Source organism: Pleurodeles waltl, chromosome 4_2, assembly GCF_031143425.1.
Source record: "Pleurodeles waltl isolate 20211129_DDA chromosome 4_2, aPleWal1.hap1.20221129, whole genome shotgun sequence".
Taxonomy (NCBI): domain Eukaryota; kingdom Metazoa; phylum Chordata; class Amphibia; order Caudata; family Salamandridae; genus Pleurodeles; species Pleurodeles waltl.
Window position 1 is genome coordinate 243,210,781 of NC_090443.1, and position 17,009 is coordinate 243,227,789.

At 47.5% G+C, this 17,009-nt stretch overlaps 1 protein-coding gene across 1 annotated transcript in view; it reads right to left on the reverse strand.

Moving 5' to 3' along the window:
• The window catches only part of BRINP3 (BMP/retinoic acid inducible neural specific 3), a 932,759-nt gene extending 930,305 nt beyond the window's left edge, over positions 1-2,454 (reverse strand). The window contains exon 1 of the mRNA XM_069231092.1: positions 1,409-2,454. The gene's annotated coding sequence lies outside the window, so the exon portion shown is untranslated. The remainder of the gene's footprint in view (positions 1-1,408) is intronic.
• Between the last annotated feature and the right edge of the window lie 14,555 nt (positions 2,455-17,009).

Genomic DNA, 17,009 nt, shown 5'->3' on the forward strand with positions numbered 1-17,009 from the left:
AACCTGCTAACACCAGTGATAACTCAGTCGCTCAGGGCTCCTGCTAACACAAGGGGATACATCAAAGTGTTCACAGGAGGAGTCCAGGTAACACCGCAGGACCCCGACAGTCAGAGAGGGGACCACAGCGTTTGTCGCAGGGCTGCTGCAAATACCAGGGGACAGTACATGCATCGCAGGGCTCCTGCTGAAACCACGGAGCCCCACGTTTGTCCCAGGACTGATTGTGACAATAGGAGAGCCCCACATACGCCGACGGGCTCCTGCTAACAACAGGGGACCTCACACTTATCGCAGGGCTCCTGCTAACCCGAGGATACCACCATATTTGTTGCAGGACTCCTGCTAAAAACATGGGACACCAACATTTATCACAGAGGTCTTCCTAACACCAAGAGACCCCACATTTATCGCAGGTTCCCGCTAAGACAGGAGGGGGCCCACGTTCAGGGCTGAGGTCCCGTTGACTGTGCCATTTCACCGGCAACATAGCAATGGTGAAGGTGACACTCCATGCACTTTGACCCTGACCAGTGATCTCCATGACAGATCAATGTGCACATGATGTCATGTACCTCATCCCCGCACAGGCACCACTCTCACTAGACACTGTGCCATCACAGACGTCTGCACTGACTGATGAGAGACGTTTCCGGCCTTCCTTGTGTGCCGTGCCCCCCCCCCCCCCCATCACTTTACCGAGCAGAGGAAACGATCTGATATTCCACTCCTTATTAGCATATAACAAGCACAGACGCAGCACACAGACTCGCACAGAGGAGGATGTTTTTTCAAGCAAAGAACCCAGATCAGTAAATCTCAGGGATGACATCATCATCCTGTAATATTATGTGCACATACGCCTGTGAATCTATCTATCTCCAAAAACGCACGTGTACGTGTGTATTTTTTCTATAGATTCTTAAAATCGAGTTAGCCCTAATTCACCAACTTTTCCAAATTCTGTCTCTCCGTAGCACGCTAGGGGGAAGGAGGTTAGTTCTTAGTATGCCTGTGCCATGCTTGGGTGGAATCATTTGTATTCTGTTGTGCAGTACCTGAAATTTTCGAGTCTGATCGAAAGGCCAAATGGCAGCCTCTGTATAAAGAAATGAGTGCGATAAGTCTCGCGCCATACCGTGGAGAGATATGAAATGTTGAGCACTCAATTCCTAAGGGAGGCATCGCAGCACCAGAGCAGGACATAACTTGGCGCCAGTGCAGTGTATGTGACTGCCATGTTAAGAGCAGCTCACCTGATGCACCGGGGAGCAGGATGGCCGCGCCAACCAGCGCCCGTGTGTGGGCCACCTCGCCGTTTCGCGACACCTCACACAGGCGCGGAAGAATCTCATTAATACACACCCAACCGCCTCCATAAACCACAATGTAAACTTTCATCACTCACCAGGCGAAATCTCGGCAAGTCGGAAGTTAGTCCACAAAAAAATAACCAGAACTCAAAGGCACAATCCACCATGGTGAACTTCATAGCGAGGGGGTCGCCGGCATCACTGTAGTCGCCACTGGACCACTCACTGCCAGATTTCGCGGCAGCACCTGGACGGAAGCTTTAAAAAATTCAACGCGGTGCTTAGAGCTCAATCCAAGCGCAGCAGACACACGGAGTCTGGCGCTTGTTTATCCAGCGGCTAGGGGCTGGGAAAGCCACCCGAGGGTCCACGGGAAGGAAGGGGCAGTGAACGGCAGTCGAGAGCCAACAAGGAAGATGGGCAGTGAAGCCAGACGAGAAGGCAGTGTGCGCACAGAAGCAGGAATATCACAAGCGCCTGGAGAGGTACAGAGGCGTCTCTGTGCACGGCGTGTAAGGCAAGTGAACTAGTGAAAGGGCTGCACCTCCGCAAAGGTATAGGACCTGCACAGGAAATAGGGGAGGGTCCAGTAGCGCTGAAGCGTGTGTCTGGTGAAGCAGCAGTGACAGACTCCAGGATCCCGCACTGGTCTCCTGCAAGAAAGTCCCCTTCAGAGAGTGGGCTGTACCCTGAGCGTTGTCACCAATAACTGGTAATATTCAGCTGAGTGCCCTCCCTTGCTCCTTCGAAATGTTTAAATAAGACTCGCACTGAAGGAATCCAAACGAAGGCTGGTAAAATATGTTGCAGGCTGACAAAAACAAAATAAAATAAAGAACGCGTTGGTCCGGGCGCTTAGACGACTGGCGGGCAGCAGGGCGCTCTCTCGGCAGGTCTAGGCGGCCGCTCCCCGGCGCGGAGCGCACTCAGTGGAGGCGGGCTGCATGCTCGGTGTGTGCGCCTCTCGGCTGAGGAGGTGCCTCGCTGCAGCCTGCTCCCAGCTCTGCTCGTTCACTCTGAGGCACAGGCAGCAGCACCAGCAGGCAGCGCAGGTCCGGCCCGCAGCGCCACGCGCTCTGCTGTGGGGGAGAGCAGGAAGCGCAGGCACGCCTGGACCACCGGGGCTGGTACAGGCTCAGTCTGCTGCTGTCTAAGGTTAACCTACATTTCAGTCAGTGTGCCCGAATACTGCCCTTACATGCTCGGCCTGAGCCACGGGAGCTGGTACAAACTGAACCTGCAGTCGCCTGACCTTTCACTGCTGCACAGGCTCCGAGGTTACCCTGGGATTCACTCAGCCTGCCCTAGTACTGCTCTTACAGTCTCGGCCTATAGAAGTGCCGTCTGCCCGACCTATCACTGCTGCACAGGCTCTGAGGTTACCCTGGAATTCACTCAGCCTGCCCTAGTACTGCTCTTACAGGCTTGGCCTATAGAAGTGCCGTCTGCCCGATCTTTCACTGCTGCACGGGCTCTGAGGTTACCCTGGAATTCACTCAGCCTGCCCTAGTACTGCTCTTATAGGCTCGGCCTGCTGCTGTCTTACTTCCCGACCTATCACTGCTGCACAGGCTCTGAGGTTGCCCTGGAATTCACTCAGCCTGCCCTAGTACTGCTCTTACAGGCTCGGCCTATAGAAGTGCCGTCTGCCCGACCTTTCACTGCTGCACAGGCTCTGAGGTTACCCTGGAATTCACTCAGCCTGCCCTAGTATTGCTCTTACAGGCTCGGCCTATAGAAGTGCCGTCTGCCCGACCTATCACTGCTGCACAGGCTCTGAGGTTACCCTGGAATTCACTCAGCCTGCCCTAGTATTGCTCTTACAGGCTCGGCCTATAGAAGTTCCGTCTGCCCGACCTATCACTGCTGCACAGGCTCTGAGGTTACCCTAGAATTCACTCAGCCTGCCCTAGTACTGCCCTTACAGGCTCGGCCTGCTGCTGTCTTACTGCCCGACCTATCACTGCTGCACAGGCTCTGAGGTTGCCCTGAAATTCACTCAGCCTGCCCTAGTACTGCTCTTACAGGCTCGGCTTATAGACGTGCTCACTACCCGACCTATCAATGCTCTGTGGTTACCCTGGAATTCACTAAGCCTGCCCTAGTACTGCTCTTACAGGCTCAGCCTGTCCTATTACTGCTCGGCCTATACAAACGCTTACTGTCCGGTCTATCACTGCTGCACGGACACTCTCTAAGGTTACCGTGAAATTCGCCCAGCCTAGCCTACCCCTGCTTCTACAGGCTCAGCCTACGGATCTGGTGGCACGGACTGAGCTTCGTTGCTGGTGCTGGACTGGCTCCGCCTATGACCTTGTTAACAGACTCCCCTGGCTGTGAGTGCCGGCATCTAAAGTCATGCCGAAGCTCTCTCGGCCTCACCTCTCATTACCGGTGAGGCTTGGCCTGTAGTTACCGTGGAACGGACTCAGTCTGACATCTCACAGCTGGGACTGATGGATCCACTGCTGTGCTGGGAGAGCTGTAGAATTAGCTATCAGGCCTAGTGCACGCTCAGCCCTTGGCTATACAGTGATAACTTCAACGTGAGCTGCCATAGTTGGTACTGGCTCGGAGGGAGCCTCTATCGTGCCATGTGCAGCGTGAGGGCAAACACCCACCTGTACAGGCGCGGCCTGAGGTACAAATGAGCCGCCTAGCCTCGTATATCACTTCTATCCTATTCTAATGCCGCCTGGAGTTTGAGCTGTTAGTGGGCTCTAGACGACTGAGCAGCATCGCTGGTGCCCAGGAGCGGCACAAGCGCCTTCTGCGATCCCATCACGCAGAAGATGGGGCGCCTCTCTACATGCGCTTTATCTAGTTCCAGGAGACCCCTAAATATCGGCTGTAGTGCTGGAATGTTCAGCCTCCTTGTCATCATCCAGCCCCTCGGCCTCCCACGGGCCTCTAATCTTTTCGACTTTTAGGGTAAAAAGTAGCACAATGCAAGGCAGCAGTCGAAGGTGCTGGTAATGTTGTGCTAGAGGGAGAGAGCAGCACAGAGTCATATCCACACAGATGTGGTGCTGCAGCTCTCGTGCCAAGACTGTCAGGCTGTCTAGCGCCATACATACCGTTCGCACCGCAGCGTGAAGCTGAGTGCATGATGTCTAGCTCGGTGGGCCCATTCCAGCACAGAATACTATACTTAGACAAGCCTTTAAACTGTCACGTTGCATGACTGCATCTGCTCTTCTTGATAAACCTACCCCTTCATCTGCTTTGTCTGGGTAGCAAAACTTGCTCGGCCTTTTGCAGTGGTGTTCTTTCTGCTTACCCAGGGGGCCTGTTTTGTCAGGATGGAGACATTCACCTGGTTTGGTTGAATGCTGAAACTTCCTCTGCCTTGCCCAGGGTGTGTGAAGTTCATTCTGGTATGTGTGGGCAGTAATATACTTTTTGGGACAGATTTATCAAGGCTTTGTGTTTGTGCAGTGTCACAAAATGAGAGGCAACCCAGATCAAAGTTTGAAATTAAGATTAATTTCTCAACACTAATCAAACTTGGAGCTGGGAAGCAGAGATAAAGTAAAAGAAAATAGTGATTTGCCTCAAAAGGATATCCTATGGCTATTTCCCTGCACTCACCCATGACTTTTGACCCAAAAACTATTATATACTAAAAAAGGTAGAGAGGGTTTTGCTCCAAAAATGTGTGCCTAATGGAGGAAAGCACAGTAAAAACGTTTTTTTCCCCGCAAAACGTTTATCACTTTGCATTTGAGCTGTGCCTGTAATTTAAAGCACACAGACTAGTATTTTTGTACTGGAAGTAGTGCTTATTTTGTAAACAGAAAAAAGTGCCAGGGCCCTTGTCAGGGGGCCATTGCAGCTTGAACCATCCATAGCTCCCACTAGCACTACCAATTACAGTACTATAACTACCAGTCCTCACACTCTTACAAGTATGAAAATTCAGACTTTAAATATACATTAAAATGACTAATCCATGGCCCAAGCTGTTCTTATAGCTTTGGATGGCAAGCAATAGTGATTTTAATATATACTTATTTAACAGCTGTTGCTCCTAAAAAAGAAGACACAGCGCCACCAGGTGGCAGGCTGCCATAAGAGATGGTGTTGACAATAACCTGAGGTGAGCACAATAAACCACCTGCTCAAATTAAGCATGGCAAGCTTCCAGAACAACACCTGTGTTAGACTCATGCACACCTTTACACTTTAGTGTGGGATGGCGAGGTAGGAAGTGTAAGAAGGTGTGTTCCTGTGTTTTCTCTCTCACAAGGGAGGCTATATTGCACCAGCAGAGGGGATGAAGGTAGCACTACATCTGTAGAAAAGGCGCTGTTGTGTTTTTTCGCTGCGATGCTCCCTTTCCAGATAAATCTGGTCCTCTGCGGTGGTGGTGTAGTTCGCTCTGTTTTGTCTGCTAGCACAGTTTGCTCTCATACGCACGCGGTGATTATGTTGTTCCTGCTTCAAGTGGGCAGTAAAACGTGCTGCTTTTTTGGGTGGTGAAGCTCACTATGCCTCACCGGTAATGTGTGCTGTTTTTTCGATGGTGAAACTTGCTTTTGTGTGGACAAATAATATTGTGTAGACTGTAATATCCGCAGTTTTTTCTGGGTGGGGAAGTTTGCTGTTTTATGGGTGGGAAAGTTTTTTTCTTTGGGCGGTGGAGCTCCCTTTGTCTGGGCGACGCCATTAGTGTGTGTATGGGGAGGGGAGGGCACATCTGTAAAATCTGGTCACGGTGTGAGCGCGGGAGAGGCGCCCTACGGCAGGGGAGGGGCTTGGTCTTTTGCCGCCCTCAGGAGTCTGTGTAGTGCGCAGTGTTGCAGTAGAGTACCTTCTACACCTGCCCCCAGTCTGTTGCTTTTCGTTTCATAGTCCCCTCAGGCGGACTGCAGAGAGCGCCGGGGAGAGAGGAGGTTCTCCCTGTATGTGCAGGTGGAATGAGGGGGCGCGTGCAGGTGCAGTGACGATGCTGGTGGTGGTGGAGGGGGCATAGCTTAAACCGTGGCACTGTTTTTTAGAGAATGGAAAGCGTGTCGCCTCAGGTGAGGGTCCATATGGTGAGGAGAGGGGAGGGTTTCTGCGAGTGGTGGTTATCAGGGCACTGCGGGACCCCCTCCTGCCCCTCCCCTCAGGGAGGCTCCAGTGTGTAGCAGAACGAAAGATAACATGGGTCATGGCCACAAGTCCACTAAATATACCCATGCATATAGGGATTTTAATGCGAAATCATTAGTTAATGATAATATCCTTCGAGCCTTGGACTACGAAGTTATATCATCAAAGGATACCATAAAAACAGATTTCAGGTGGACCCCCAAAGAGGCAGATTTATCCTCAATTCTCCAATTATTGGGTTCGTGACACCAGGAACGGAGTCACCTTCAGCCCTGAGAAGTAGGGTGTGGGTCGGGGGAGGATCTGAGTGGGTGGTGTTGGGAGAAGAAGAGATTACTCGGCTCCTGCCCTCTTTAAACAGAACCACGGCGTGAGACACGCCAGCACCTGCGTGGCAGACTGCGGCACATACCGAGTGTCTTTGGACCTCCCTCAGTGAGTGCCCTGAGATGCACGCTGCTCTTGGAAGCAAGAACACCATGCGCTGCAGACTTCCGGCTGGTGGGGGCGAGGGAGGCTGCAGGCTGGCACTGAACACGCACACCACAGGGGACAGAGGGCTGCCACTAAACGCGCACACCACTGGGGTGCGGGTTGGGGGGGGGGGGCAGAGGGCTGCAGGCTGTCACTGAACGTGCACATCGCCGTGGGGACAGGGGGTGGGGGCGGGCACTGAACTTTCACACCGCTGGGGGACAGTGGGCTCCAGGCTGGCACTGAAAATGCACAGCGCTAGGGGGCAGACGGCTGTCACTAACTGTGGACACCGCTGGGGGAGAGGGGGGGGGAGAGGGGGCTCCAGGCTGGCACTAAACGTGCACACCGTAGTGGGCAGAGGGCTGGCACTGAAGTGCACACCGCCCGGGGCAGAGGGCTGCAGGCTGGCACTGAAAGTGCACACCGCTGGGGGACAGTGGGCTCCAGGCTGGCACTGAAAGTGCACATCGCTAGGGAGCAGACAGCTGGCACTAACTGTGGACACCGCTGGGGGAGAGGGGGCTCCTGGCTGGCACTAATCGTGCACACCGTAGGGGGCAGAGGGCTGGCACTGAAGCGCACACCGCCCGGGGCAGAGGGCTGCCGGTTGGCACTGAACGTGTAGACCTGGGGCCTCAGGCATCAGGAGGTCGTTAGAAGCACACCTTGGTGGGAGCACAGGGGCTGCAGGCAGGAACCGTCCTCTGAGAACAAACCACTTTGGATTCGGGAGGGATGTGTGTGTGTTTTTAGGTGGTGTGTGTGTAAACGATATAGCATCAGAGGAGGCCTAGTCAAGGAATGATCCGGGAAGCTAGAGGTGAGCCTTGAAAAGCCGTGCTTGGCTCTAAGAGTCCCTGCACAACACGAGCCTGGAAAATATTTGGCATAGAAATCAAGAAACCGATATCACGTAAATAAAGGATGAAGTTTCTTCAAAGTTCAAAAAACGTCTATTTATTAACACGTGGAAGCGTTTCACCTCTGTAATCAGATGATATCACGTCATTGAGAAACACTTATTAAAACTGATTGTTTTAAACATGCACTTGGAAACGTTGATATCCTCCTGCCACAAAGATCACAATGTCACTAGTGAATTGAGTCAGTTGTTATGGTGCCCCAACGGTGCATTGATTGCTTTTATGTATGATGCAACATTAAAGTCTTAAACCAAATACAAGAAGTGTTCGTACAAGGCACACCCCGAGCTCATGATTTTGAATGTGTCTTATGTGAGATAATAAAGAAAAGGCGTCTCAGAGAAAAAAAAAATGTCTAGGATCACACATTTTGGCAAGTGGAAAGCCGGGATGGACGCCATGTTTTTTTTTGGTTTCCAATTGTGCAAATAAGCCACTAGATAGGTTTGACTTTCTTTCTCCTTTTTTACTGCAAATATCACTGCTTTGTTTTTTAATTATGTGTTCTCGAGGTTGGAGGCAACTTTAGGTGGCAGGCTGAAGCCACATGAAAGCTCGGCTCGTTGTGGGCTCGAAGGTCTAGAAGGAGCTCTAGCTGAGCCACACCCAGTTTGTGGTTCCCGGTTTAAGCTCTCGCCCACCTCTAGAGAGCATGCATTTGAAAGAAGACACTGCAAGGGTCATTGGGACATTTTAGAGAGCAGACTCCTTCTAGAAGACTACCCTTTGGGTACTGGGACCGGAGATGTAGGTTGCTTGTTGCAAGCACTTTCTGTTGGGGGTTTGGGGTGCCCCATGTGCAGGCAGCCCCTGGAAGCACACCATGTTACTACTAAGCTCGGGGCAGGGGTACCTAGAGACAGCATCCGATATTAACTCATCTACTTTCGGGGAGATATTGGGACGTAGGTGTCTGCGCGTTGTACCCCTATCGCAGCCCTCATTACTCGCTTCCCTTTGCCACTAAGTGGCCATAGCAAGCCTGTCATTGTAGTCAATTGCATTTTGCACGCTGGGATTTTTAAACAACACTTATAGTGGCAAAAGTGAAACTACAAGTCATCGAATGCTAAACAATGTTGGTTAATTTGCACTTGGCATATAGTAATTCGTGAGCTAAATATATAGAGCTAATGAGGAGGATTGTGGAGGACTGAGTAATGTCTGCATGTGTTAAATACACTGCCGTCTACGTTTGTGTCTGTGCGGCGGCGGAGTGTTACCTTTCCTGAATTCACATGCTGGGGGGCTGATTGAGGGTGTGTGGGTAGCGAAAGGGGTCTGTTTGCCTCTAATAAATGCATTGCTAGGCGACTGGCTTGGGCGTGTGGTGGGTGCGGGGGTGGAGCGAGCTCAGTTGCTTCCAATATACACTGTCGGGAGACTGGCGCGGTGTTGGGCGGAGCGGGTCTGGCTGCCTCTAATAAATCCACATTGCTAGGAGGCTGGTAACATTTCTGCATATGTACGGGCTGTGGTTGAGGGAATACTATTTAGGGACATGATAGGCACAGACAGAGGGTCCCAGCTGCCTTCAAACACTGGCACGAAATAGGGTGCACACGTATTTCGTTTGGGGAGGGAGTCTGGGTGATAGTGATGAACACACACTAGTACAGCGTCACATGTGCATGTGGAAGGCGAAGCCCACCCCCTCCTCCGCACAGCTTGTCCTTGGACACCATCCCTCCGCAAAGCCTGTCCGGACTGCAAAGCAGGTGCCCTTCAGCGGACATTCAATAGGGGATTGTCCGATGTGAAAGAGCGAGGATGGAGCAAGTGGAGACGCGGGGGCTGGAGGAAGCCAGGGCCGTCTTTGGCAGCGTACCAGTGGGGGCGGGAGCGGGGTGTCTGCTGTACGGCACCCCGCGTTCAGCGCTGCCCTGACCCACACCGAGGCTACCCGTGAGACAGACACATGGATCCTTCTCCGGGAGCAGAGTCAGCCGACCCCAGGAAGAAGCCGATGTTTTTCAGAGGTGCTTCGGTAGTCATCACTATAGTGAAGCAAGATTGAGCTGTCTCCACCTATGAGGCCGCTATGTCCAACATGCCTCTAGAGGTTTATTACAGTTATCTTGTATTTCAGATACCCCGATCAGGCAAATATGTTTAGACCACAAATGGAAATGTTATTTTTCTCGTACAGTGCAGATATGCTCATTGAATTCCACCCATGCGCTTACGATAAATGAACAATTTTCGGGGCAGAGAGATTATGCGATTAGTCCAGTTTCACACAGTCCGATAATGCGCGGAATCGGGTCGATACCCCTCTCTTAGTCCATAAGGCTGAAACGAAGCTACTAGCACGCACCTTCTCCTGTCCACATGCGCACAAAGAGTCCAGGGGAGAGGCAAGATCAGCCGACAGTGCAGGAGGTGGGGGAAGGGAAGGCTGTGCAGACAATAATTCGTGGTGAAACAGCCAGGGAAGTGGGCTACACGCCGGCGAAGGAACTGACGGGGCTGGGACAGGGAGGACGAGAAGAGACGGTCTGTTGAAATGAGTGGCATCAGAATGAGAAGATATACCTGAAAAGATAGGTTGGGGGTGAGGGTTGGGGTGGGGGGGGTGCAGTGCCGGCGACATTATGAGACAGTGAGGAGGAACGTACTATGAGTGCATTGAGTAGGGTATATCGTGTAAGACATGAAGCTTGTCGAGAACATACAGTGAGCCAAGACAGTAAAACACCGCCAGTGAGGATCCTGACAAGTTGTTTCGTGTGATAAACATAAGTGAAAAGCTGGCCTATAAACACCTCTCGTGGCGTGCTCTGGTGCCGCTCTCCGAGGTGTCGCTGTCCGAGGTGCTGCTCCCCAGCAAAAACCAGCGGCCGCAGCTGCCGCGCTTGAAAACGGAAGCAGCGCTCAGCGCATAGCTGGGCGGGGCCTGGAAACATGCAAATCTCTAGTCATTCCCATCAGGCCTATGAGAAGACGAAGGACTCAGCTATGTCTAAAGTCACCCTACTGAAATAGGTCGAAAATAAGTAATTGGGCGGCACCCATACAATACTCTATGGGTCCCATGTACCACACGGTTTTGAGGTCACAACCCGCGAAAATCGCCCTTTGCGACCACAAAATGGGCAGGTACCATGTACCATCCCTATTTTGCATGTCAGTATGCGAATACCGACTCGCAAAATAGGTATTGAGACTCGTAATTAGGAAGGGGCGTCTGGAGGACGTTCCTTTCTAATTGTGACTTGCAAGGGGATGTGTGATTCTTTTGTGACTGTGAGTAGGGTTGCAAAACAATCCCAGTTAACACCAATTTCAAATTGGTATTAACACATTCACAAACAGAAAGGGGTCCCCACAGAACTCCTTCCTCTTTGGGAATAGAAGCGAAAATAATTTTTCAGAGCTACTCTGAAAAAATGAAAAGAAAACTTGTCATTTTTCTTTTTGAAATGCATCCTGTTTTCTTTTAAGGAAAATGGGATGCATTAAAAAAACTGCTTTAATTAAAAAGCAGTCACATGCATGGTGGTCTGCTGTCCCCAGCAGGCCACCATCCCTGTGAGTGCATCCGTTCCCAAAGGGGTCACAAATTAACCTACCTCATGAAAATTGATAAAGAAGGTCATTTGCGACCCCATGGGAAATCGCAAACAGTGTTATTGGGACTGTTGTACATTTGGTTTTGCGACTCACAAACATGCGGTCGCACATCTAGCCCTATATCCCTTCAGAATATTTGGAGAGATTGTGTTTCTGGTGTAATGTCTAATTGGAAACAAAGACAACCTTCAGGGTGAAATCAAAGCCAGAATTTTAAAGACACCCTACCAAATGTATACCATGCCCTTAACACCCTTTCTTGCCATTCTTATAATAATATATACATGTCACAGATTATGAAGAGATCTAGGCGAGGAACCTCGCAAAATAGGTCTATCCAATTTATACTCTTGGGAGGACGTAGGAATATGTGTAACTAATGTAGCAAAACAATTTCACCCATCAATTTTCCTTTCACAGTATGAGGTGCGAAAATCTTGAAATCGTTAGTAATTCAAATAGTAGTACAGTATTATTAGATCAAGGCCAAGACAACTCTATGCATATTGCCTAGTTAAACCCAGATGTGGATAAGGATCTCACACTCTCACTAAAACTAAATAAGTGCTAAATTCTGGAATGTTTCCCCAGCATGATGCCCATGAAAATTACACAAAATAATGTGCTGTACTGTACTCAACAACTGTGTCTATACTTCAGCCTGAGAAAGACAGTTGAAAAGAGAAATAACCCAAACACTTTTTGAAGTTTGAGACTGTGGCTCCGCACCCCCAGTCTACAATATGTGAATATAAATGGGATCCAAACCACCTATTTTGTTCCAGTTGCAAGGTCTTCATGACCAAGGAGCAGAGTGCTCTAGAGAGTACTCGAAGGACTGGTCAGTGTGCAGGGCTGGCATCTGCCTGGCAGACAGCCCCCCAGAGGTGAAGGATATCGCTTGAAGTATGCACTTTCTTCTCGAGTAGCTGAGCGTCATCCTAATGCCGGAAAATCTGCCTGTCTGCTGAGAGATGGAGGGAGTTTGCATGGCCCTGCAGGAGGAGAGACTGCCCAGCAGGAACTTCGCTGTGTGTTCCTGGCTGGACACCCAGAGAAAGTGGGTTACCTGAGAAAATGAAGCCAAGTGCAACCTGTAATGTAACGCGCTTTCCTGTCTCTATCTGTGAATCTCATTCAGGCTACTTGGTTTTCTGTCTGTCATGTGCCTTCCCTGGCCACTGCTGTGAGCACTGATTTGGTGGGGTCACTGAGTGCGAAAAACTGCAACATTACCAAAGGAGATGAAATCAACCTAAGCAGACTGTAAATGTCAGGTGCACTCACCAGGCTACACCAGCCTGAAGTGGGTGCAAATGCCTTGCTGCAGGATCTATCTGCATTGGCAACTCCTGAAGACTCCAGGATCACTGCACCAAAGCCCCACAAAGCTGCAATAGTGTGCCTGCTGGAAGACCATGCACATCGAAGACAGGGACTGTGCGCGCTCTCCCACATAACTGCTAAAATACCAGCACTCGAGTATCACAAGCCTATGCTGTGGTCAGAGCAGAAGAGTGCTAAAGTGCTAAAAAAAGCACAAGGACTTCACTCTGTTTCAAACCACCAGCATCACAGTGGCAAGAGAAAAACTAAAAGCAAACTGATAGCACCTCTGTGGCTGTTAGGAGTGTGTTATGCGCATCAGACGTATTCATGTCTCTACCCAAGACTACTGGGGGACAATGACAGCAGGGTCACCAGGATGGGAGACAGCTTAGAAAGAGAGAGGAAGGGGTTGTAGTGTCATATGGGCATCAGGGGTCAATGGGGTACAATGACAGCAGGCTACTGCGGGACAATGACAGCAATGTTCCCCGGATGGAAGACAGCATGGAGAGAGGGGGGTACTGTGTCATACAGGGACGAGGATTAGGGGTATTATCTAGTAATGGCAATTGGATTGTGTATGATTTAGTTTTACCCTGTGATTAAAAGTACTTTCATTTACGGAAATGAAAGCACTGGACAGGACATGAAGTTATTGTGTTTGTTGGTTGGTTGTTGAGTTCTTTGCTAATGGTGTTCACACTATTTCTGTGAGAAGCCTGTGGCTATTTCAGTATTCTAACAGTCAAGTGCAGAAAGGCTTATATTTGTCCCGCTTTTCAAAGCCATTGTATGACGACGACAGAACATTAGTGGCAAATGACTCCAACCACCACGAGTGAGGACAAACAGCTCCTTTATGGCATGTGACATGCATGTATAGTCTGGTACACATACAATGAGATATGCACTTAGCCTTTATCTTACATCAAAGATGAACATGAGGCCATAACTCAAAAATGCATTAGAGATACCGGTGGGAGACTCTTTCATAATAAAAGTGTCATACAACTGCAGCAATTATCTCAAAATAATGTCTACTCCAACTAGTCTCCCAGAAGAGAAACATTTTATGGAAAAGTGTAACCACCAAAAAAAGATCAGAGGTGCAAATTATGCAAAACATTATACTTCGGAAATATTCAAGATTAAGCTCTCATAATTAAACAAAGTGCCTAATCTTACCTAAAAGCAATGGTCTTGAAACTTGATGTGTAGCTGGCAGCAAGATTCTTTAACTTTATGAAACATACACTGAAGCATCCAAGCAGTGTAAATCTCCACACCAAATATTTGTGAACTTTTCTAAATAGTAGGAATAATGGTATTTAGAGGGATATTAAGAGCATGATGGCAATTTAACCACACTTTGTAAGTCGATGCACATAAAATTAAGAACACATTCATTTATTAAGTCTCATTATATAATTGTGCCAATAAACAACCCGATTTTTAGTTTCTAGATCAATGCCGCCCCTTGAAGGTAGTAGGCACGCAGCACTTGTACTCTAGGGGTCTGGACAGTATTTTAACATTTTTGGTCAAGCTACACTACCAGGCTGATGACTGTAGCATGCTACAAACATCAAGGGCCAGATGTACAAAGCCAGGCTGCATTTTTTTACAGTCCGAATTATTATTTCGGGCAATTAATTAATGCAAAATTGGATTTTCTGATGTAGAAAGACCTTTAGGGAAAAGCAAATTGCAATTTCTACCAAGTTGAAATCACAAATTGCGCTCTTCTGAATAGGAAATGAGAATTGGGCGTTTAGGAAATGCAATTACTATTGACTTCAAGTTGATGGTAACCATGTGCAATAAAAAAAAAAAAAGCACTGCAAAGTATTTTTTGTTTTAAATTGCAATGGAGCACACACATGCCCCTTGGGCACATGTGTGCTCTACATGCTCTACATGTGCTCTACATTTGCATCACTATTTTTGGGGTGCATTTCCGGGGCCTTTTTGCCATAGCCATCCTTGGTTTTGCTACTCCCAAATAGCGATTTCCTACAAGGAAATCGCTATTTGGGAGTAGCAAAACTGGGCCTTTGTTACAAATGGCATGAGATGTCTTATTTGTGATTTCTTAATAGCGATTCTTACTTTGCAGGAATCACTATTATGAAACTGTGTATTGGTACGTAGCATTTTGCATTTCCTAAAAAGCGATTTCTATGAAGCCGCTATTTAGGAAATGCAAAATTGCATTTTAGTACATCTGGCTCCAAGCCCTTTAATTTCCTTTGATTCTTCAATCAGGAAAACAACACTTTCCTTAATATACTATAAAGTAGCACAAAAGCACCTTATGGTAATATGTTTGCACAGCACTCTCTCACTTTTATTATTACTTGATGGAGGGGTGTCCCCTTGAAGCAGGCCTTGGCCAATTCTTATCATACCGGGTGCAGTATTTTAAATTGACAATATTAAGTTACTATTTGTGCCTCAATGGCCCAAAGTTAAACTTCGTAACATGCACTGTTTTGCTGTTTTTGATATTTAAGATGTTTTAATGGCTATATTGTAATATCATGGTAATATTTTAACATGTTTATATGTACATGCCATGGTTTTAATTAACTATGCATTAAAATAAATTGACTTACTTACTTTCTAGGTTTCCAACCCACTACTAAAAGTATTTCACTTGATCAAAACCGTCAAATTGTATAATGATAGTGGTGTATTAAAAATGCGTTTAGTACTTTGTTTTAAATTATTTTTAGTGCATGTAGTTAAAAAACTTCATAATACATTACATTTGTTTTGGCGTCAAATATTCTCTTTAATCAAGCTGGAATTTACCTTGGCAGGAATTCAGTTCACCAGTTGCATATTGTTTTTTCTTCGTCCAATTACTGTATTTGCGATTTAGGACATCGGTTTATACTGGACCAACAAAAATATCCAATTCTATTGGTGAAATAAAGACACTTATTAAAACCAATAGTTGTCCTTAGAGGCCAGTAAACAGTTAGTAGATGTAATCAGAATATGAACTTGAACTTTGTCCAGAGAAGTTCAATGAAAGTTAAAAAGCCCAAATGGCAGCCCTTCCCCCAGCTTTGGTCTTCTTGTTGCTCCAAAGCGGTAGAAAGAACGTGTTGCTTTTTTAAGTTTTAATTTTTATAATAAGTTGAGATCGTTTCAGTAACTTTTTAATAAGGTAATTGATATAAGTTAAAACCTGGATTTAAATGGTACACGTGTGATTGTCCATTTATTTATTTACTTATTTGTACTACTCATATAGCTTGAACCTTGTCACTAGGGCCGCAGAGTGCTTTCCACACAACTAGGAAAGGATATGTGTTGCTTTCATTAATGAGAGAGTCAGAGAAGAGCAATTGTGAATCCTGCTAGTAAGATAGATATCATTTGGAAGAAGTTGGTTTGCAGATCCTTATGGAAGTGTAAGAAGTTTGAAGTTAGTCTAATACATCCCTTGATGGAGTTGTAAAGCCTTGTGGCTAGACAAGAGAAAGCTTATTTGGATACTTTTGCTCTGCTGAATAACAGGATTTCCAGGATTAGTTGGCATTTGTTTATTTGTTCTTCGGTCTCTGACGAGTTGAAGTTTTTCATCCAGATAGGAATGTTGGCCAGTATATAATACTTTATGAGCTAAACAAGCAATCTTGAATTCAGTTCTCACTTCCTGCGGGAGCCACTGGAGATGTCTCAGACCGGGTGTGATGTGGTCTGGTTTACGGTTCTAGAGATTAGACAAGCAACTGCATTTAATATCCATTTTAGAGGTGCCAAGGTGAATTTAGGAAGGCCTGCCAAGGATGCATTTCCTCTATCAAAATGGCTCTGGACCTGGGCTTGATTAGTCGATCTGAAATCCGAGTGAGGAATGTATGTTTTTTTGTTTGCTGAGCAGATGGAGGTGAAAAGAGGAGAATCCTGTTGCTAACCCAAAAGTCTTAATTAGAAAATTATTAATGAATGTTTATGTATTTTGAATAGTGAAATTGGTAGAAAATGATGAACGTAGACAATAATATGCACGTTTTAAATTGTGACCTCGGAGAATGGCCACCAGGTTATACGAATTGTATTAAATAAGTGATTAACATATATAAAATATTGAAAATGTATTAGATTAATGTAGTGATATGTCATATATTGAGAGATAACCCATGTTTTACAATAATTGTAGGTCCTAACTTAGCGAGTGTCTTGGACTAGTCTTGCCAGGCCTCATGCAGAAGCTGTATTTCTTAAATGTTCAATGAAAAGTGCTGACAAGATGAACTAACCATGAACTGCTCATTGTTTAATA